Source organism: Eublepharis macularius, chromosome 14, assembly GCF_028583425.1.
Source record: "Eublepharis macularius isolate TG4126 chromosome 14, MPM_Emac_v1.0, whole genome shotgun sequence".
In the NCBI taxonomy this organism is placed as follows: domain Eukaryota; kingdom Metazoa; phylum Chordata; class Lepidosauria; order Squamata; family Eublepharidae; genus Eublepharis; species Eublepharis macularius.
Genome location: NC_072803.1, coordinates 12,895,419 through 12,918,729, shown reverse-complemented (window position 1 = coordinate 12,918,729; position 23,311 = coordinate 12,895,419). Strand labels below are relative to the sequence as shown.

The 23,311-nt window shown below is 45.6% G+C and overlaps 1 protein-coding gene across 5 annotated transcripts in view; it reads left to right on the top strand.

Annotated features, from left to right (window-relative positions):
* Positions 1-23,311, top strand: part of LOC129342146 (protein CEPU-1-like) — a 1,103,651-nt gene that overhangs the window by 848,732 nt on the left and 231,608 nt on the right. The gene's annotated exons all lie outside the window — the stretch shown is intronic.

The following is a 23,311-nucleotide window of genomic DNA, read 5'->3' as shown; positions in this document are numbered from 1 at the left end:
TTTTCCTGTAGGAAATATTCCATAAGAATGTTTCTTATGGAAACTTGACGCTGCACTTTCCACATCTCCCAGGATTCCTTTACTTGGATAGCAATCTCCCCCCTCTCCCTTGGGCACCATACACTTTTATAATAAGAACTCGCTCTTATGTCCATGCCTCTCTCCTGAGGTGGCCTTTCACAGCATTATTAATAACAATGACAATGATAACAAATAGTGCCCAATAATACCTTCGAAAAGCCTGGCACATCTTTTGTTCTGCTGCTGGCCAGGCCCTGTGCCAGGAATATTTAGTCCCTGAGGTAAATTATTTCTGAGCCTTAAAAGTGTGCTCCCCTGCCGCCCCCAAAGAAAACAGCCATGGTACTTTCTTCTCTCATCCCTGGTCATGCCATTTGTAAAAGCTGTCAAGGTGAGCGCCAGCAGTTGCTAGGCAACCACTCTGTCCCCCGTCAGTTGCCTCAGGCCCTGAAGAAGTTCCATGCCAACCTGTGGATTTAGCCACAAAACCGATTATGACACAGCCCACAGCACAAAGCGGTGGTCACTAAGACCGTCTCCGAGAGGACACTGGGAGCTTTGCGACAATGGCAGAGGCCCTCATATTTGCCGCAGGCTGCCACACAGTCACGTTGCTTCGGGTCTCAACTGTTCAGCCTGGTCTCTGATTAAAATGGCTTTTAAAAAAAAATGTTCTGAGTGCTGTGTGCCATGTGTTGAAGAGTGGATTCACAGGGGTGACATCTTTTAGCACATAGACCTCTTGGTTTCTGTCAGCCCATTCTTCACTCTCCAGGCCACTTACATCTCACTGCTTCAGCTCTGTAAAAAAGAAGAAAACTCCTTGTGGTGAATCCTGACTGGCCTCAATGATGAAGTTAAAAAAAAAAAATAGGGTAACTTCATCAAACGCCAGCGAAATGGGCCATGGCATACCTCCTTATGCTTCTTGAAGTATTCTGGAACTGCAGTGAATGGCAATTTTGGCTTTGTTTGTGAGGATTGGATCCAGTTCAGCCTTGGAGGTCACTGGGCCTTAGTCTTAGTCTCGGCCTCTATATCCTGGCCTTGCTTGCCTGGGGTGCTGTGAGGAGACCTAAACTAGGTATATAATTTATTTTCTGTGCTTCTGTCATGCAGACAGCCAGGGTATCTTGTGGATCCATGTAACCAAATACAAAGAAAACACACCCAAAACACCATATCTTCAGTTGCTTCCTAAAGTCAGAAGGTTGTCACTGTCTTTGAGAAGATAACCAGACCAAAAAGAGCCTTCTAGAGGACGGTATTTCATACCAGCAGTGTCACTAGAGAAGGATATGACACACTGGAGGGGAAAGTTGCAGAAAGGAGCCACACTTTTGCAGACATTCTTGCATCTTTGTGCTTTCTGATTTCCCATGCAACAGCATCCAGGTTTAGGTGCCTTTGATATGCCAGTTCTGTAAGATGATAATATTCTGCCTGGACATGCACTTGTTTCAACGGGCTTCCTGCAGACACATGGCAGCTGTGTGGAACTGCTTCTTAAAAATAAAATGGACTCAAGGTGGCATCATGGGGTGGGGTACTGCTGCCCAGTTCAGCTTTCTCATGTGAAAACCATGCAGAAGGGAGTTATTTCACCAATTCTGCAGCTCCATGTGGAGCATCTGTGGACAGATTCTCCAAGTGGAACAGAAAAATCATGTGGTTTTCACACAAGAAAACTCTTTTGGCCTTTCTTTCCCCACGGCAGTGTTCTGAGCCTACTTGGGTTCTTTCTTTCTTTCTTTCTTTCTTTCTTTCTTTCTTTCTTTCTTTCTTTTTCTTTCTTTCTTTCTTTCTTTCTTTCTTTCCCACAACCACCATGTGACTGCAGGGAGCACAATAAAACAAGTGCATGCCCATGCAGAAAAGTATTGCTAGAGACACCCTAAGAATCAACCTTAGAAGGTTTCTCACTCCAGCTTATAATGAGCTGAAGGGGATAACATTAGAGCTATGCTTGGCTCTGTAAAGCTCCGTGTCTCAGAAAACACACTTCTGGTCTGAACAACAAGGCTAGGGGTGGGGTGCTCTTTCCTATCAGCAAAATAACAGTGAATCTTAGCCAAGACATGAGTCTTTCAATCAGATGGGTTCTCTAGCAGGTGTATTTTCTAGCATGATATCCATGACCAGGAATGGGTGCGCATTGGTCAGACCATCTTACCTTTCTTGATTTTAGTCCTGAGTCATGTCTTGGGATGTTTGATCCCTATAACTTCCAACTATCCTTTACCTGGATTAGGCACAGTTTGTCATGGTGCAGAGATGCCAACTGACCCTGAACGGTATCGGTGCTTCAAAACTGGAATTTACAGCGGTCCTTCATCTTTGAGATGCAAAAACCATTTCCGTTTATGATGTGACATTACAGTAGGATTCCAACACAGTCATTTTTATTTAAGGATATATTCTAGGGATTAACAGTAATAGGAAGTTCAGTGGTATCAGTGGAATAGTGGATGTGCCTGCAAGATTTGGTCTCTACAATGCTGGCTGAAGTTCTTTAGAAAATGCAGCCCTCTGAGAAGGAGTGACATCCTTATAATATTTTTGGCAGGAAAAGTAGAGGTTGTATATATAAACAATGCAGCTTGTGGGCCAGATTCCTGGTGTGTAAATCAGAGATGTTGTACTGAAAGCTGCTCATCTTATACTCATAGTTCCTTTGTTTTACAATGACCAGAATTTGGGTCAAATGCAAATTTCACCCCAAATAGAATTCAGGGTGAATTTTGGAGGCGTTGCTGCCGCAGGCAGTGCAACTAAGTAGGTAGTTAGGTCAGTAAGTTCAATTCATCGCACTGCAGTTGAATATTGGTGGGACTCACCGACGCTTGCTGCAGTTTCAGAGATTTAGGGCATGTGGGGTTATGGGAAGCTCTCAGGGACAGGGACGGTGTGAGAATTAAGGCCTTTGAGCTACATCTCAGCCATGAGGCTTTCCCCTATATTTCTCCACATATGTTTTTCCATTTTCTCTGTCATTTGTTGTATGTGTCTGCTTCTCCTGGAAGAGGCCTTAAGAAACCCTAAGTGAAAGGAACCCTAAGTTAGCAGCCAGCAGGCAGACAGAAGTGGTGAGTTAGGCCTCAAGTCACATTTGCAGTCTGGAATGGCAGAGAAGGCATTAAGACCTTGGAGAGTACATATCCGAGCTGGCTACCAAGAGATTATTAATTATTGAATTATTGCATTATTATCCTGCCTTCTTTCATGGAACTCAGGCTGTACATAGAGTTCCCATAGAGTGGCTCAGAATTAGGGTGCCTGCTTTGCAAGTGGAAGGTCCCAGGTTCAATTCCCAGTATCTCCAGAGAAAAGGATCAGGTGATGTGAAAGACCTTTGCCTGAGATATTGGGGAGCTGCTGCCCCTCACAGTAGACCAAAGACTAATTAACTGCCTCAGCCCTTCATGCGTAGCGTGAGAGAGGGCATGTGTGAGTTAGTCCTCCTCCATCACCTATGCACAATTGCTGGCTGGAGGCCATAGAGTCTGTAAACAAAGGAAGTATGTAAGCATAGGCTCACTTCCCATGCATGTATGGAGCATATAAACTTCCTCCATGCATGTGTGGAGATGTTCATGAGCTGGCATTGTATGTAACCAAGGAGGGAAGCCAGCACAGTAAGCCTGCTCTGCCTGTATGCACATTGATGTCAAGATTCAATGTCACGTGCGGTGGTGGTGAAGAGTGGCCTCAAGTCAGAGTTGACTTATGGCGACCCTGATGGGATTTTCATGGGAAGAGGTGGTTTGCCATTGCCTGCCTCTGCAACCCTCGTCTTCCTTGGAGGTCTCCCATCCAATTACTAACCAAGGTTGACCCTGCTTAGCTTCTGAGATCTAATGAGATCATACTCACCTCGGCTATTCACGTCAGGGTAATGTCACATGTACAGGGCATTTATAGGGCAGCTTCATGAGTTCAAGTCTCCTATCGAGGTACTGAGCAGAGTTATACCTTCTTGGTCCAGTCAAGGCAAGAATCCCTCCTACTGTATTCTGGAATCCAAAACCTGATAGCCTGGTTCTTCAGAGGTTTGCGCAACTGCTGGTCAGAGGATCCGCTCCTTTATCTTTTGCTGACATCTGTGCAAGGAAGGGCTCTTCAGCAACTTCCTAATGGAACGGTCTGGGGGATGGAATGATCTCAACCATTTCCAGAGACTTCAGCATCTCGGGATTGAATGCAGAAGTTTCCAAACCCACCTCCTCACATATGATAGAGTCGATGATGCCATGGCCCAGCTGAACGTTTGCAATGATATTGGGCGTTACTGGCATTATTCACCTTAAGAAACTGGCCTTAAAGGTAGCCTTGGCAGCATGCCAACATATGCAGGGTTGGCACTGCACACACATTTCTGTAGTCACATTGTGTGTTGAGGGGACTTTGTAAGCTGAACCAGAGAACAAATGGGCTCCCATTACTTATGCGCTTCCTGAAGCTTGAAACAATTGCTATTATCCCACATAATATTGCATGACCTACATTTTTACTTGAAAGCCTCCAGCTAATAATTAGTCTGAATTTCGATTTATAAATAAACACATTCATATTCCAGGTTTGTGTGTGTTGATTTTCTTTTAACATTACAAAAGAACCAATTCCCTTCTCCCCCCCACACACCCCCGCCCTGCTTTCACTCTACTTTTGTTTGCACCCAATGGGGAAAGAGAGGGGGAAATTTTGCTGGCGTGGCTGAAAGGAGAAGAGGAGGATTTGGATATAATGAGACCGTTGGGCATTCTTCTGGGGAAGCATCAAGATCCCCAGCGCTTGGGAGGTTTGTGCCATCTGGATAAATAGGGTTAAGCTCCATGTTGGCAGCAATTAGATAGTTTGCTACGGTTGGGCAGCTTGGTTGCACCAAAGGAGCTGCAGTTTAGTAAACAAAAATACCTGCCAGGAAGGGCCCAGGCTGGTCAGCTGTCTGAATAGTGCTTGCATCGCTCATGTCTCTGGCTGTCCATCTCCGTTCATGTTTACCCTAGAATTTGGGAGGAGGAGTAAAAAAGCAGTCCGGAAAAGATTTAAGCCCAGTTTTCAGGTCACCTGGAGCATAATGGTTGTTTCTGCCATAACTATCATTCTCATTCTTCTGTATTGCCAGGGCTTTTTTTCAGCCGGAACGCGGTGGAACGGAGTTCCGGCACCTCTTGAAAATGGTCACATGGCTGGTGGCCCCCCGCCTCCTGATCTCAAAACAGAGGAGAGCTTAGATCACCCTCTGCACACGGCGCAGAGGGTGATCTAAACTCCCCTGTGTCTGGAGATCAGGGGGCAGGGCCGCCAGCCCTGTGACCATTTTCGTTGAGGGCGATTGAAATTCTAAAAAACTCCCCCCTTTGTTCCCACTGAGCCAAAGTGACGTCATTGCGCAGTTCCGGAAGTGTGTGCGCACTTTGCCCGTGTGCATGTGGTACCAGGGGCACCACCCACCGCCAGGAGTTGCCCCCTGTGCTGGCAACCCACTGAGTTCCACCACCTCTTTCCCCAGGAAAAAAAGCCCTGTCTACTGCCATGTAGCTACAGATGTATGATGACTTTTTGGACAGCAGTTTAGGCTGTGTGGCAGGTCTGATTCTTGAATCTGGTTTAAAACTTGTGTGAACAGATGTCTTTTCGGGCATGGAAGCATGACTTCCCTGCTTTCCTGTAGCCACTGCAGCATGAAATGCCCCCCCCTCCCCAATGCTGCTCTTAGGGGATAGAGGACCCTTGTAAGCAGCTGGAGGGGGAGTTGGAGATCTGCAGCAGGAAGAGGGACTGCTGGAAAATGTTATTTATTTATAATTTACTTCATTTATGCCATGCCTTTCACCCCAATGGGGACCCAAAGCGACTAACAATATCACCCCCCCCCCACCTCTCTGTCACTCTCACAGCTTCCCTGTGGGCTAGGTGAGGCTTGCCCCAAGGTCACCCAGCAAGCGTCCACGACAGAGCGGGGATTTGAACCTGGGTCTCCCAGATCCAAGCCTAACACTCTAACCACTACACAACGCTGTCTCCTGTGTGCATGGATCTTTTTGGCGGTATCCAGTTCCAGGAGAGAAGAGGCGTTGCTCCACTCCCATACCCTCTCCCTCAAACTAACACCTCAAAGAGTTAGCAATTTGGTTGTATCTGAATCACAGATTAATAATGCCAATGCAATTTTAATATGACTCACTCAGTGATATTCCATGGTCTCATTTCAACCGAGAAATTCTGTGTAAAGGATATCACTCCCTGTTAAATCGCATAGGCCTTTCCATAGGGCTTATCATAGGCAAAGTAACTTCAGGTGCTGTTTTTATTCTGACAAATGCCAAATCCTTTTTTTCTTTAAATTTGCTAAGCTAGTTGCCTCAGTAATCTCTTGCAGTACCATGCTTCTTTTCCCCCAGGCTAGATAGCCATAGTATATATTTTCTTTATTCCCTCCGCACAGTGTGTCTTTCAGAAGAGAAAAAAATAAAGAAAGAATTCTCATTTTTTAAAAACTCAAAACCACATGGTTTTTGATGGCAGAGGTGAAGTGTCTTTTTCTAGTAGTTTGGTTCTTTAGAAAATATATTTCAAGGACAGGAGGGGTCTACCCCAGGGATATTGAATGTTGTTTGTTTTCATGCCGAACATCCCAGTTCCGTGAATTGCTTTACTATGCCAGTGCTGCATTTTCCTCCAGTTTGCCTGGTCAATGAGTCAAGAAGTTCAAATCTTGCATCTAATAGAAACTGTCTTGGTGGCCTTAGGCAAGTAAACCATCTTTCACTCTTGGTCTTCCACCATCTCCCTACAAAAATAACATCAAGCGTCCTGAACTGCATTTGCCAATATGCACCCAGTATCTCACTATGCATTGCTAAGCATAGTTACAGTCTCCTAACAACAACAACATTCGATTTATATACTGCCCTTCAGGATGACTTAACACCCACGCAGAGTGGTTTACAAAGTATGTCATTATTATTCCCACAACAAAACACCCTATGAGGTGGGTGGGGCTGAGAGAGCTCCTAGAAGCTGTGACTAACCCAAGGTCACCCAGCTGGCTTCAAGTGGAGGAGTGGAGAATCAAACACGGTTCTCCAGATTAGAGTCCCATGCTCTTAACCACTACACCAAATTGGCTCTCTTCTAAGCCAGTTGACTGTATTGGACGCAGAAGGATGCATCTCTGCTCAAGCCTGCATTGTTAATCAATGATTCAATAGACAAGTTGTCTTTAGAGGAAGGAAGAGGGGAGGATCTTATTTACTTTCTCCTGGTGGACTGGCTGAAGATGGTTGATGGCTGCTGCTTCTGGGAGAACAATAAAAGGTGCAGGTGAGTTGGGTTGGAGGTTTCAGGAACTACATGCCACTGTTATAATATCATCAGGATGACCGGCAGTTTCCAGGTCTCTATGAGCATTTGGAATAAGGCTGTGAATAATATGAGTTTATTCATGCATGGCTTGGTTTATCCAAGTCTAATTATGAGGCAGGGCTGTTCACCTCTGCGTAACACTGGCTGACAGCTCACTGCTCCAAAAGGGCTATTAATCTAACTTTGGATGGAGTGCTCAAGAAGATCGGAAGAACTTAGTGAGAATTCTGTTTGCATGACCAGCATCTAGAAGATGCAGGTGTTTCCGAATGTCTCCTTCAAACTTTCTCCCGGAGTGTTGCAGTTTCAGTTTACCTGATCTTATTTCTGCTGTGGAACTGATTGACAAAGAACCCTCATTTATTATTATTGTTGTTGTTGTTGTTGTTTCTGAAGTGGGTACATTGCATTGTGCACCCATGGTTTTCTACAACTTTAAAACCCTTCCATTCATTTGTCTGGGGTCCCCACCTGTGTATTAAGGTCATACATGTGCAGATTGATAAAACTCTCCAAAAAAAGACAATTGCATCAGAGTTCTTTTGGTATGATGTTGCTTGAAGCAAACTGGACACGTTCCAGTTCTGGAATTAATTTTTGAAATTCTCTGGGCTAAATCTGAGTTGCCCTGACATGGATAGGCCAGGATAGCCTGATCTCATCAGATCTCAGAAGCTAAGCAGGGTTGGACTTGGTTAGTAATTGGACAGGAGACTTCCAAGGAAGACCAGGCTTGCAGAGGCAGGCAATGGCAAACCACCTCTGTTAGTCTCTTGCCATGAAAAACCCGCCAGGGGTCGCCATAAGTCAACTCTGACTTGAGGGCTGGATTTCTTTCTCTCTTTTTTTCAAATCTGAATTAAGGAGGAGTAAAATCAAGTGCAGAGAAAACTGCTGGAACCATTAAACACCCAGAGTAACAATAACCAAAATAATGAATAAAGCACAGAACAAACTTTTGGAACAGATTGAGGAAAGTTGCCTCATCCCCACTTCCAGGTTAAAGGAAATCTCCTGGGCTGTCTTGCCCAAGGAACCCAAAACCTGAGAGTGAGCATTGAGCAACTGGAAGATGCTCTATGTGCATTTCTACAGAGATATCCACACGTGTAAGAAATAATTAATGTAAAAGAAGGATGTGTCACCAGCAAGGTTAGAGAACTCCTGTTCCATCAGACCTTGCAGTACGGAAAATGCCATATTTACTAGAAAGGAAATCCACCCTGAATATAAGACAACCCCTTTAAAAATAATGACACACACACACATTGTTTTTGCTTGACGTAACTGTAACTTTTATGCAAATAAAATATGCCTTCCCCTCGTTTTATGGCATACCTGGGAGAAAATCTAGTCCTGCCTTCGATTCTATACTGTAAGCATAGATAAATCTACTCCAGCCTTGCGTGCTATCTCTTCAGTCACAGCTGATCCCAAGGGGTCCGACAGAGCAAGGTCTGGACATGATGTATGCACTGCCATAATAAAACATTTACTGGGGTTTGGAGACCTCTGCGCTCTAACAGTGGCACATACATATGGAACGATCAAAGTTTTTCCGTGACTTCGGAAGAATGGGCTGCTAATCTGATGTGAGCCTTGGGCATTGCTCACTTCCGATGGTGCATGAAAACAAATGGTTTCTTTGTTTTCCTGTTTAAAGGATTCCAGAGATAATCCTTCCATCCAGGAACAAGAGGATCTGATTTCTTAATGGCTTCCCTCCCCTTCTTTTCAGGGAACAGTTTGATAAACCAGGGGGCTGAGATGAATATCTCCCCCGCCCTGCTACAATTCTTTACGTTCATATTTAAACAACTTGCATTTATCCTTCCTACCCTCCCCCATCCCCCACAGTCCTGCTTGGGTTATTCGACCCAGGCTTCAGCTGAACATCATCACATTCTACCTTTATACATAAGTGTTTGTTAACGTGAGCCCTATTTTTACCAAATGCTGTTGAACACTTTGTGCTTTTATTCTTTTGTGATCTTGTAACTCTACCCCAACGTTTGGGGTTCAGTTGCATTGAGCTGGAGAGATGCAGCAATTTTATTCACTGTGATTTGTCATTCAGAATTTACACATGTTGAGAAATTGTCCATTTTTTAAAGCAATATATATATATAATCACAGTGTGTAAATAACTCTGAGCTGATTCTTTAAATGCTATGATTTAAAAGGCTGTATTCCTGCTTTAGGCTTTGCTTCTGATCTGTTCTGAGATCTGGTATTAATATTCTTCTGGAGTTAGGGTTGCCGTCTCCGGGTTGGGACATTCCAAGAGATTTTGGTGGTGGAACCTGGAGAGGGTGGGGTTTAGGGAAGGGAGGGGCATCAGTGGAGTATAATGCCATAGAGTCAACCTAGGATTGCCAGCCTCCAGGTGGTGGCTGGAGAGCTCCCGTAATTACAATGGGGTCAAATCCACATTCACCCATTACCCGCATGTTTATCGGATATCTTCCGTTTGCCTCCAATCCGCGATTTTTTTCCTGTTTGTTCACATTCCTGCTTCCAATCCGTCTTTCTCACGCATCCCTCCGGTCACACGGCCACTCGAAAACCACTTTTTTTGGGCGGGACCTTTTTTCCCGCCCATTTTTTTAAAAAAAATTTGAGCGCACTTTTCCATTATTTGGATCTTGCCTTATAAAGAAACATCATTGAAGATAATGATGCCTCTCTTTCCCCCACTGACAGTACTGATGGCTCTCTCCTGTTTCTTTTTTGGAAATTTGGAAGCATGTGGGAAGCTTTTGTGGGCATTTCCTATGCAGGACAGTTCAGTGCCTGAATTTTACTGAAGTTTCACTTCCTTGGAGTGTCATTATTTTGATATTTCGTAATTACAGTAATATAAAATTAAAAAAAATAAAAAACAGTTAAAAAGGAAGTTTCGCGAGTCCATTCTGAGGATGGATTCACCCCCAAATGATTTTTCAAACTACCAGATTTGATTCAGAAACAGCATAATCAATAAATCCAATGCTATGAAGTCAAAAACAGTCTTTTGCAGACTACGGAGCACTTGCAAGTTGAATCAGCCAACAGGAACTCTCGGAACGGCTGGAGAGACAGGAAGGGGGGTGGTTTTTTAAAAAAACCGTGTAAATTGCGCATTGGCCCGTTCACAGCCACCGTGAAACTCCCGTTGAAAACCTGTGACCACATATTCGGGAGAAATGCGAATGAAATGCATCTGTTTAATGAGGTAATGTGACCGGCACTCGGGATTGCATGGGGAATGCGGGGAACATGCGATTTAGAATGAGTAATGTGGATTTGACCTGGATCTCCAGGTGATGGAGAAGATGGCTGCTTTGGAGGGTGGAGTCTATGGCATTTTAACATGCTGTGGTCCCTACCCTCCCCAAACCCTGCCCTCTCCAGGCTCCACTCCCCAAATCTCCACGAATTTCCCATCCTGGAGCTGGCAACCCTAAGTCCTCTCTCCAAAACAGCCATTTTCTTCAGGGGACTGATCTCTGTTGCCTGGAGATTGGTTGTCATTCCAGGAGATCTCCATCCACCACTTAGAGGCTGGAAACCCAACCCGATCGTGAATGAATATCCACATTTATCCAGAAATGGGCTTGTTACTCTTTGAGGATGCTTCTGGCAATCCACAGCCTGGTTTCTCAGCATGTGTGCTTACTAGCCTTAGTCAGTTTTAGAAGTAATTCAGGGCTCTTACGGGCCTCGGAAAAGCATCCTTTGATTGATGTTTCAGCCACCAGTTGTCTTTAAGTCAAGAGACAACAGTCAACCAGTCTATCTTACCATGCTACAGTGAATGCAATGTGCTTGTAGTTTCCCGCCACCCTTTGTTGAATCGTGGTATCTTTCTTGGCAACTCAAGTCCCCCAGGTTTCTCTCACTTCTTTCATGTCTTTCCTTAACAAGCATCTGATCGCTGGGGGTCTCTTTAATGCATCTGAATGTATTTGATCACCAATAAATTTTGCTCTCTAATCCACAGATCAAATATTAAATTAGGCCAGTCTTTTGAAGAATATCCCCCTCCACATGCCGACATGTCTCTTTAAAAAAAAAAATGAACATCAGAGATCCAAGTGTGACAACTTCTGTTTAAAAGAAACAAAAGGGGATAGAGAGTTTCCATCATATTATCTTATAGACATAGCTTCAAAGTAACAATGGTAACATTCTCAAAGTGCACACAAGGGCACAGAGCCTGTCTACATGAGACATCTGACACATGAAGAACACGTGTCGGTAGATGTGATGTTAGCTAGAAAGTGTAGCTTAAAAAGACAGAGCTGGCAGCAGGGCAAAGGCTTTGCTATACACTGGAGCTGTGTAAAGGGACTGTGAAATGTCAGAAGGGAAACTTTAGCCCATTATAACTTCTCCAGGCTCTGGAAGGCAGCCCCACCCCATTTCCCTTCCTTGTTGCCCTCTTGTTGCAATCCCACAGTTTTAGACTGAAGAGGTGAAATTGACAGAGCCTTGGGGGTGGTGAAGATAAAATTAATAAACCCTCTGAGAAGCGATCTCCACCTGCTCTGTCTTTTTAAACTACGTTTCCCAGCTAACATTACATTTCACTAGATGAACACGTGCTGAGGCGTCTTGTGTAGAGAGACTCTGATTTGTGCTCTAGTTAACAGCACTGCAATCCTCTCCCTATAACACACAGTGTTTTCTATCTTTTCCAACTTGTGGAATGGGTGCTGCAAGTGGCTTAGGGCAGTAGGATTTTACGTCAACAGGAAGCAGACACATGGAAGTAGCTGTGATTAGGAGTGATTAGATGATATTTGCAGATTCTGGGCAGACACTTAGAACCAGCTGTAGCACAAATAGCCCTTCCTTTGTGGACCTTCTCTGCTACTTCAAGCACACAGGGTGCAAAGGATGTAATGAAGATACTCCTCCTGCCCCCCCCCTCCCCAGCATGTGCAGGGGAGGCTATTTGCACCACCACCACCACTTTGATTTAATGGTATGCATCAGGTCACACATTAAACATTGAGGAAAAGCCCAACCCATCTCATGTTTGCTCACATTTTGTTTAACATGTAAAAAGGGCCCAAGGTACATCTCCTTCTGGGCTCTGAATCTATCTTTTCTCAAAATTAATTTCATCGTAGTGTAATATAAACATATCTTTTGCCTGCATAGTAGCTTTGGGGCCTTCTGGAATTCGGCAATCTAATTAGGGTACAGCATCAAATATGAATTCCTATTGCTTGAATTTGTAAACTGAGTCCAGCTTAACATTTCCCACATCTCAGCTGGGTGCTGATTGTAAAGTCTTTACAGCCTTGCTGATTACCCCAAACCCCAAAGTCCAGCACTCAAAATTAATGTTTTTAGCCTGCCTGGGCAGAAACCTTTAGCTACATTAAAACATTTGAAAGAGAAAGGATATGAGACCAGGCTATTCTGATGAGTAGAGACATAGAAGCCCCTAAATCCTGTTTCACTTAGACTTGGTTCTTGTAGGAGCCTTAGATCAAGTACCTTATCGTCAAAGCTGAAAGCAGGAATTCTTATTTATTTAGAAAATGTATATGTCACCTGTCCAAAGGAACCTGCTCAAGGCGACTTAAATTCTATACAAAAAAGTGGAGAAAATGTGAATAATTATTTCCAGTTAATCACCAGATCGCTTAACCTCTCTGTGCTAGGAACCATCCTAATGACTGTAACAACAATTCCAAAATCTGCCACAGATACTCTTAGCAAGCCCATTCCAGCCCTTTATGAGAGTTCTTTGCTATTTTACAGTTGATCATTCTCGGTGGGAAGACATTATCAGTGCAATCCTAAACAGGGTTAATCCAGTCTAAGCCCATTGAAGTCAATATGACTAAACTGGTGTAATTCTGTTTAGGATTGCACTGTATGTCAGAATAGCTCATTAGGTTATTTATTAGTGTTAACGCATCTGCAGAGAAACCCACATACACTCCAGTTAAGACCTCCTTTTGCCACTCCTTCCATTGACTGTGACTGTCATATCAGTGATCACAATTACAGATGGGCATGAACCAGGGAAAAAACGAACCATCTGGTTCATGGTTTGTCAAATTTCATGAACCACGAACTTTCACGAACCTGCCCCTGGTTCACAAACCGGTTTGTTTGGTTCGTGAAAACGTTACATCCAGGTCAGAAAAATGTCACTTCCAGGTCAGCAAAAGTTCACTTCTGGGCCAGCAGAAGTTCGCTTCTGGGTCAGCAGAAGGTCTGCAGGAAATCCATCCCCTGTTGCCTAGGAAACTGATTGATTGGCACCAGGCTGTCTGCAGTGACGAACCAAAAAACGAACCAAATGAACCAGCCTAAAAGTTCGTGGCAGTTTGTCAGAAATTGGATCTGACGAACTGTGGTTCGCGAACCATGAACCGGCCTGGTTCGTGCTTAATTTTGGTTCATATTTCAGTTCATGCCCAACTCAAATCACAATCTCCTAGATGGCTTTAATCCGTTGTGCTGTAAGGAAAAACAAATAAGACAAGCAAATTCCTGGAAGCTATGCCAGGGCCAGGCTGCTGAGATCGCCACCCTTATTGCCTCTGAAGTTTGACGACTTCATGCTCAGTTAATCAGGTTGCATGAACTTTTGCTAGGGAACCTTTTCCCCCAGTGTCTCTGCAATCTCCTGAATGGTACCAGCTGGTTGGAAGTGCTGTTGGGGAAAGAAGCAGAATCTCATGCTGGGAAATGTAAAGAGGGAAATGAACATAAATAACAAAGGAAAGCAAGAGAGAGAGAGAGAGAGAGAGATGTGAAGTGGCCCTTTAAACTGGGAGCCTTGGGAGCCCGAAGCCGGAGGAATGTTCCCGCAAGTATTCAAATGAGATTGCAGCATCAGATTGGTATGCATTAGGCTGGTCTCAATGAAAATTAACATGTAATTGCTTCAAATGAAGTAAGTGAGGAGGTAATCTGTTCTTAAATTGGATTCACAGGATTTTGTGGTACCATAATGCAGCTGTGAAATGAAATATATTTTAAGGATGATGTCCTCAAGGGGAGAGGGGGGGGGATGAAAAGGAGGGAAGGATGGCAGAGGGTGGAAGAACCCCCCTCCGTTCCCTCCTTTCTTTCTTTGTCAGCATTAATTTCTAAACAAGAGGCGGTTGAGGAGAAAACAGCCCAATACATTTCTGTGGAGGAGGAGCGCTGTTTGTAGATGCTCTGTTGGCGGCCCTCAAATTTACTTCTTCTAAACTGGCTGTTGGAGGTTATAGTATCTGAAGAATCAAGTGCTGTCTCAAGAAATCACATGGCAAAATAACTGATGTTCGTCTTTAAGCAGCCACTGGACTTCTGTTTTACACTGGAATTTGGTCTGTGGTGAAATTCCAATTGCATTTGAGGTTTCCTTTTCAGATGGGACATCTGAGGAATTCTGAGGGAAACAGTTTTGGTTTGGTTGATGGAGGGAGGTGGGGAACGGGAGTTGTGCATTTCCCTAGGTTGCCTCTGGGGAGGGAAGGTGGCTTGGTATGGCCCAACCTTGTCATATTTTGGAAGCTAAGCAGGGCCAATACATGGACAGCAGACTACTATGGAAGACTGCAGAGGAAGGCAACAGCCTCTGCTTCTCATGACATGAAACCCCCTTGCTGTGGTCACCATTGGTTGCAACTTGGAAGGCACATACATGCATAGGTTGCCTCTGAAATTTTCACAAAGGACAGTTTGAAGCAAAGCAGAATATTACAGGAATTTTGATGGAAGCCAACAGACTCTCAGAGACTAGTCAAAAGAAAATTGGATTTTTTTTTCTTACCCTAGTCCTCCCTTTCTCTTTATTTGAATGTAGGTTGCTACCTTATACCCAGGGCCGGAGTGCCCATTGAGGCCAGGAAGGCAGTTACCTCAGGGTGTGGGGCGCCGGAGGAGGTGCTGGGGGCAGGAGCACGCACCACAGAGCTGCAGCCTCCCAGCCCTCCCGCCCTGCACTGCCACCGGCACCAGCACATGCCCCCAGCCGGGACAGGCATCTGGGGCAGCGCAGGGCAACTGAGCAGGAGAGCTGGGAGGCCACCTGTGTGCCGTCCTAGCCACCCGCCATAGCAATTGGGCTGGCTCGTGCGCACGCCCATGATGACATCACATGTGATGTCAGCATGCAGGCTGGGGTGCGCCCACGCCTGGCCGGCCGATTGGCCAGCCGCAGGTGCTGGAAACCCTGGTGCCGCTCCCATATTAGACCATTGGTTTGCCTAGCATGGTGTTGTCAGTTCTGGCTGGTGGATGCTTGAGGGCCTCTCTGGGAGAAAAGAATCTTTCTCAGTACCTGCCACCTGGGGTCCTTTGGCTGGAGAAGGTCTGGGATCATCTGCGTGTAAGATGTGAGCTCCAACACCGGAGCAGAAACACTTTGAGCAAAATTAGGTTGCAACTCGAGTTATAACAGAATGTTTAAAAATCTGAAGCTATACCAGTTTCCTTTGTGCATCTCAGGTGAGCATAAAGTATCCAACAGGGTCAAGGTGAGATTAAATTAACCGATGCTTGCAAATATTCAGGTGCAAGGCAAAAGAGAAGGGGAAACATCAGTATTGACTGGGGAGGAGGCTCAGGTGTACAACACACAGGATAAATATTATCAGTGTTAATGGGACATGGCCAGGCAGATGCCGTGGGACTAGAAATCAAACAAGAGGGACCTAAGGGAACGGATGTCCCTGGAATTTAGCCAGATGATACCTGATCTCTCTGTTGTATCTCAACTCCCTGCATCTCTTTGCTCTCCTGGATGCCAGAGATTGTTATTAATGTAACTCCCATTGATTCCTTTAATTTGTGTAATGTATTTGTTTGTGTAATTTATGCAGATGTGTTCCCACTGTGCATGTGTTGACTAGCTCCAGCTGCATGTGCGGTAAGAGATAATGGAACATGTAACTCGAATGCCATTCCCCAGGTAGATCTCAATGCGGGTAGTTTTGCATCCAAGATATGGGGGATGCTTTCCTCTTGTCCCCCAGATAATTGCACTGTCATGCATCTGAAATAAGGAGATTACAAAGGTGAATTCAGTCAAAGGATGAGGCTGTGGCTGAATGTGTATATATCTCCAGAGGTCTTTTTTTTCTTTTAACCCATTGGCAAATGATCGTTTTGTGTGTTCCTTGTTGTGGGGAGATGGATATTCCTCTCAAGACAAGAATAGAAAGCAGACTCAGCTGTATCCAGTTTGAGCAATTTATGATTTCTTTGCTACAGCTTAAAAATGTGGGTTTCCCTCTCATTTCTTTAACAAGTAAGTAACTTGTGGTTCTCCCTGCCACAGGATGTCATAACGGCAATTCGCTCGCTGGTGGAAAGTGCTGTCAATTCGAATCACCTTATTGCAACGCCCCCTGCTTGTGGCCATCACCGCATCCACTGGAAGCAAATTCCACAATTTAATTGTTTGTTGAGTAAAGAATATTCAAGTTCTGGTGCACTCTCCGGCAAGTGAAGAGACTCTTCCTGGACTGTGTGCTGTCATTACATTACCCCAGGGCTTTTCTTCTGGGAAAAGAGGTGGTGGAACTCAGTGGGTTGCCCTCGGAGAAAATGGTCACATGGCTGGTGGCCCCGCCCCCTGATCTCCAGACAGAGGGGAGTTTAGATTGGCAATCTAAATCTAAACAGAGGGGAATTTAGATTGCCAATCTCAACTCCCCTCTGCCTGGAGATCAGGGGGCGGGGCCACCAGCCATGTGACCATTTTCAAGAGGTTCCGGAACTCCGTTCCACCGCTTTCCTGCTGAAAAAAAGCCCTGCATTACCCTTTCTGCATTTGTAGCTTCTTGCTCAGACTGGCAGCATTCCCTCCTCTTTCCATCCTGCCTTCTGTTCCCCAACTCCAAAACTGCTCTACATCCCGACCCATAGGAGCACTTGCTGTCCTGGATCTTTGTCAATCTACTTAGGAAACAAAAAACACTCTCGCTTGTGGTGATAATTCTCCACTAAGTAATAAGCTGATTGCCTTGTTTCTCCCTAGTCAAGTTGTAGTAGCTCAGCGCTTCCTAAGCTTTGCAACTAGTTTAAATGAATTCTTGTTTGTTTGTTTTTTCATGAGCATTGAGAGAAGTGGGTTGACTTTATTTGTAAACCATTAGCTTCACCTGCCCAAAGCAGAAATGGAATTTATTCAGGGGCACGGCTTGCAATTGAGAGAATTTGGAGTTCATTGAAACATCAATGGCTGAAAATGCAACATAAAGGACTACTCGAGCCATCTCTTGCTAGAAAGAATGAAACGGGCCCAGATGCCTTGGAATATCCGGGTTTGATCTGGCACGTGATGGAGTGCATAGTACGGATGTGTGTCTCAATACTGGATGCACACATTAGTCCTCTGAGTTGTGGAATAATCCATATTCCAAACAGGATTCCTTTCAAGTTCTATTCTGATAGGTATTCTTCCCCAGAAAACTCTGTTCCAATACAAGTTTCCCAGTTTATAGAAAAAACGTGCACTGGGTTTTGTTTTGAGTGTTTTGCCCATTTTAATTGTATGAAGACAAGCTAAATTCTTGCTGAGGTATGTGTATTGCTAGATCAGGCCCCTGCATAGACCTGCCCTGAACATCTAGCCTATGGAGTGACTGAGATTGTCATTCCTGCCCCACCCAAAAGTGAGTCTTCATTGCATTGATAGTTTCAGGTGGGTAGCTGTGTTGGTCTGCAGTCAGAGAACAAGATCTGGGTCCGATAGCACCTTAAAGGCTAACTAGAGTTTCAAGATATGAGCTTTTGAGCTTCCTTATGCTGTAAAAACTGCTGCTGAATTTCGACTTCATTCGCAGTACCAAGAGGCAAGGAAATGGGGCTTTGCCATCGGCTGCCTTCCCTGTTCCGAAAAGGCTGGCAGCAGAGGCAGGGGAAAGGTTCTTTTATTTACTTACTTACTTAATTTATACCCTGCGTTTCTCTCCACTGAGGACCCAAGTTTTCCTTGTTTTCCTTTCCTCCATTTATCCTTCCAACAACCCACTGAGGTAGGTCAGGCAGAGGATGTGTGACTGCCCAAGGTAACCCAGAAAGCTTCCATGGCAGAATGGGGACACAAATCTGGGTCTCCCAGATCCTAGTCTGACACTCTAACCACTACATTACACTACACTGTCTGTCTCGCCATTTGTGCCCCTTTCTTGGAGTCTCTTTGCTGCCACTGGAGGACTGAAGGGGCAGCGAAGTCCAGCATGGCTTTGGCACAAAGCAGAGGCAGCAGGTGGGCCAACTAGAAGGGCTGGGAGAGTTCCCAAGGAAGCATCACTCTGTAAGAGCTTCTTGTTGCCACCACCGAGAAAAATGTTATTTTTAACAGGGAAAGCTGAGGCCAGAAATAGACTCCCTGTGCAGTGTGAAGGGATAGCCATCTCAGAACAAATGTAGGGCCCCGGTTTGATTTGCCTTTGTTTGCTCACAGTGATGTCACCATCTAGTCCAATTTGATTGGCTAAATGATGTTCTCTCTGCTGCTGGGAAGGAGATTGGTTGGAAGCAAAACCCCCAGAGGGCAACCAAACCCAAACTGTATCTCAGTGACTAGGGATTGAAGAGGGGAGGCTGGAACGCACTCAGCAGAAACATGTGGCTATGCAAACAAACACGTGCCTTTTTTCATGCCCTCTAAACTGTTACAGCGAGGGCAGCACATTCACAGATCATGTCTTCAATTTTGGCTCAGTGGTGTTGGAAAGTTTGATTGCTGCTCCTCACAACTGGAGCCCCAGTTTGTGATTTTCGCCCCGTGTGGCATTTGCAACCTTGGGGGTGCCAGGAGCTGATAAAGCCTGGGGAAGAACTCTGGTGGAAAGGCTGCAGCATCGGGCGCAGATCAAAATGGTCAAGCCTGACTGATTCCTAAGATCCAGTCTCCTTTGCTAAGGCTCTTCCTCCTCCCCACGCCTTTTCTTCTGACTGACTCCCCACCACCAATTCTCATGACTCATCCATCAAGGTTTTAGAATGTGTGAGCTCCTGAGCTGCAGCTTCTTTTGAAAGGACTTAATCTCCCACTGCTGAGAAACTCTCCAATTTCAGAGGCTGTCAGGAAGCTGCCTGGAATTAGATTCTTAATGCGTTGTGACACACACACGCACACATGCATACATGCAGTATCAGGGGAAGACAAATGCCAGGCATAGGTGTCCCCGAGATCCCCACACCCGAGGCCTTTGTTACTATGCCTGTCTCCGCTTGATGTGATTTGCAAACCAATCCCATCATGAGGCAGGAAGGCAGCTTAGTAGCTCATCAGGCATCCAAAGAAAGGTGTGCGTGGGGGGGGGGAATGGGGGACTTATCCTGAAACTCATGTTCGCTTATTCATCCATTTAACAATCACCCTAAATGTTTCCCAAGGAGAGGAAGAGATGAGATTCAGGAAGGGCTGCTGGGAGGCCCTTTTCTTGACCTCATTTTCTGCAGCCACATTACTTTTGTAGCCTTAATGCTAAACATTCGCTTGTTAAAGGGAAGAAAAAGAAGCTAACTCAGATTTTAGTATTTTGCATTTTTGAGCTTGTTCAGTGCAGTCCTGGACTTGGAGAAAACGCTCACCTTTGCTTATAGAATTGGGAAGTTGGTATATTGGAGTTCTGGCTTAGTGGTAGAACATCTGCTTTGCAGCAAGAGGTCCAGGTTCAATTTCCAGCATCTCCATTTATAAAGATTGGTAGTAGGTGACAGGAAGACCTCTGCCGGAGCCCCTGGAGAGCTTCTGCTAGTCAGACAATACTTCCCTTGATGGACCAAGAGTCCGACTCAATAGAAGTGAATATTCCTTTATTTATCAGATTCATCTATATACCACCTTTCTACCATTGCATTCAAGGTCATTTGCAATTCAAAATAACACCTACAATACAGAATACACAAGAGAAAGTGGAAAGAGGGAAAGGGAAAACAAGCAAGTTCAGGCATTGTGTTAAATGACTTGACACACACACACACACACACACACACACCAGAGGAGAGCTACTATGACTCCTGCTCCTCAATGGCAAAGTTTCCTCACACAACCCAGACCCAACTCTAACATCATCCTACTATATTAAAGGCAAGCTGTATTGGTGGTGACTCACTTTTTATCTCCACCCAGGTGCACTTTCCCTCCGCTGGGAAAAAGGTGAGTCTTTGGCAATACAGCTTGCTGAGGAGGCCCCGGGGAAGCTGCCACAGGTGGTGGGAAAGCCCACTGTGGTGGTGCGGCCACTGCAGGACCTTGGGAGGACTGTGCCAGACTTCTGTGCTGCCTGTGTAGGGTTGCCAGTCACCCACTACCACCTGCCTCTGCTTACCTGACCAACAGAGAAAAGGCAGGGGAACACACCTCCCTGAGCACAGTCTCTGGTGGTGCTGCACACTCCTGAACACCACGGTAGGCTGATTTCATCCAGAAACAGGCCCAGTTCAGCCCACTGCAGAGCACAGGAGTACTCCAGGGTCCTTTCCACCTCCCCAGCAGTGTTCCCGGGCTCCACGGTGGCCTGATTCAGGGTCAAATTGGGCAGTCGCAGGGCACAGGAGCACTCCAAGGCTCTTTCCACCACTACCACCTCTGGCAGCTCTCCCAGGTTTTATGGCAGCCCGATGTGGCCTGAATCAGGGCCAAAATCAGTGTCAAATTGGGCAGCTGCAGAGTACAAGAGCACTCCAGGACCTTTTCCTCCCCACAGTAGGGGCCTGCCAAATCAGTTTTCTAGAGCCCATTGTATTTTTTCCCACAATGGGCTTTGTTGCTAGTATGGAACAACAACGACATATGCTGCTCATATACTGCTTTTCTGGACAGATTAATGCTGCACTGAGAGCAGTGAACCAAGTCAGTGTTACAATTACCCCTACAATAAGCCAAGGAGCTGGAACTCAGAGGAGTGGCTTTCCCAAGGCTGCAGAGTCTATGGCAGTAGTGGGAGTCGAACCAGCAGTGCTCTGATTCACAACCCAACCACTTAAGCGCTATGCTACAGTAGCTCTTGATGCTGCCTATGCCATATGCATATTCAGTGTTATTATTATCTCCACAATGCAGCTGGGGAGCTGGGGCTGAGAGGAGTGGCTTACCGAAAGCTACTTGTAGAGCTCAAGGCAGTAGTGGAGTTGAACTAGCAGGGTACTGGTTCAAAGCCCAATCACTTAACTGCTATGCTGCAGCAGCTCTCAAACGTGGAAGCAAAGCATGCAATTTTGCAGGCTTCATGAACCCCATGCAGAATTTTGATCCCCTCATCCATCTTCCTCAACAGCCCAACACAAGCCTCGGCACACCACACTTGGCCACTATCCTACCCTTTCCCAAGCTGGCTGCATGGTGTGCAACTCCTCCCCCATTTCACCCTCATAACAACTTTGTGACATTGGGTAAGCTGACAGAGCACAGCTGGCTCAAGGCTGCCCGGTGATCTTGCATGGCTGGGTGGGGATTTGAACACGTGTCTCTCCAGGGCCAAGCTACAAGTGACGAATGACACTTGAACAGCAAGTGGATTGAGTGGAGGGCAAGTGAACAGGGAGAAATACACTTGCCGTTCAGGTGTCATTCGTCACTTGTAGCTTGGCCCTAAGTCTGACTCTGACAGTCTGTACTCTACTCTACTCTGGCTCACGTTCCTCAAATGCAAAGCCACAATGTCCCACACACCCCAATATTTCTGGGGCCAGATTTGAGTCTTGTAGTGCCCTAAAGACTAACAAGGATACCCAGGGTAGAAGCTTTCTAAAGTCAAGCTTCTTTCATTAGATAGGAGTGACTTGTATCTGACGAAGGGAGCTTTGACTCTTGAAAGCTTATACCATGGAAATCTTGTTGGCCTTTAAGGTGCTATAGGACTGAAAACCTTGCTGTTATACTGCAGACCAACATTTCCACCCACCTCAGACACATAGAGCTGGAAGTGACTCCAAGGGTCATCTACTCCACCCCCCTGCATAATGCAGGAAATTCACAGCTACCTCCCCCCTCTCATTCTCCCAGTGATCGCTGGGAGAGGAAGGCAAAAAAAACCCCAAACCCTCCAGGATCTGTAGCCATTCTGGCCTCCAGGAAAATTTCTTCTCAATTCCAAAACAGCTGTAGGCATTAGGTAAAGGTAGTCCTCTTTGCATGCACCTAGACATTACTGACCCATGGGTGGATGTCACATCACGACGTTTTCTTGGCAGACTTTTTGTTACGGGGTGGTTTGCCATTGCCTTCCCCAGTCATCTACACTTTACCCCCAGGAAACTGGGTACTCATTTTACCGACCTTGGAAGGATGGAAGGCTGAGTTAACCTTGAACTGGCTATTTGAACTCGGCTTCCACCAGGATTGAACTCTGGTCGTGAGCAGAGCTTGGGCTGCAGTAGTGCAGCTTACCACACTGTACCACGGAGCTCTTGTAGGCATTACCCTGGACATAGAAGAAATGGCCACAGGGCCCTATCTCTGGCTCATTCCTTCCTGCCCTCCCTATCGCCATCTGCCTAAATTTATACTAATTCAAAAAACTTGGTCTTATTAAAAATCCTTTCCCATTGCTCAGAAACTCTCAGGTATTTTGCCTGAATAGGAGCTCTTCACATTGTGCTTTAAATGAAATTCAGTAGCAAAGACAGATCTTAAGTTATCTTCTCTCTCCCCCTCTTCTGCTTCTTTTCATTCTGGCCCGCTTTGTGTTTCATTTTTTTACATGTGGCTAGACAATCGCCAGCTCCGGAGGGTCAGCAATGTATATCAAGAGAGCCATCAGAGAAAAATTCGGTGCCTCTGCAGAGTGGACTTGTCAGTGGGTTTTACAGCTTCATCTAAATTTTGGTGTTCATTGGGAGGACAAGCGGGACCGCTAAGGTGTCGAATGGTAAGGTGGGGAGGGAGGATGGAGCTGTGCTGAGGATCCCGGGAGCTTTCTGCCAAAGGGGTGTTGGAAGGACAGAGCAAGGATCATTCCCC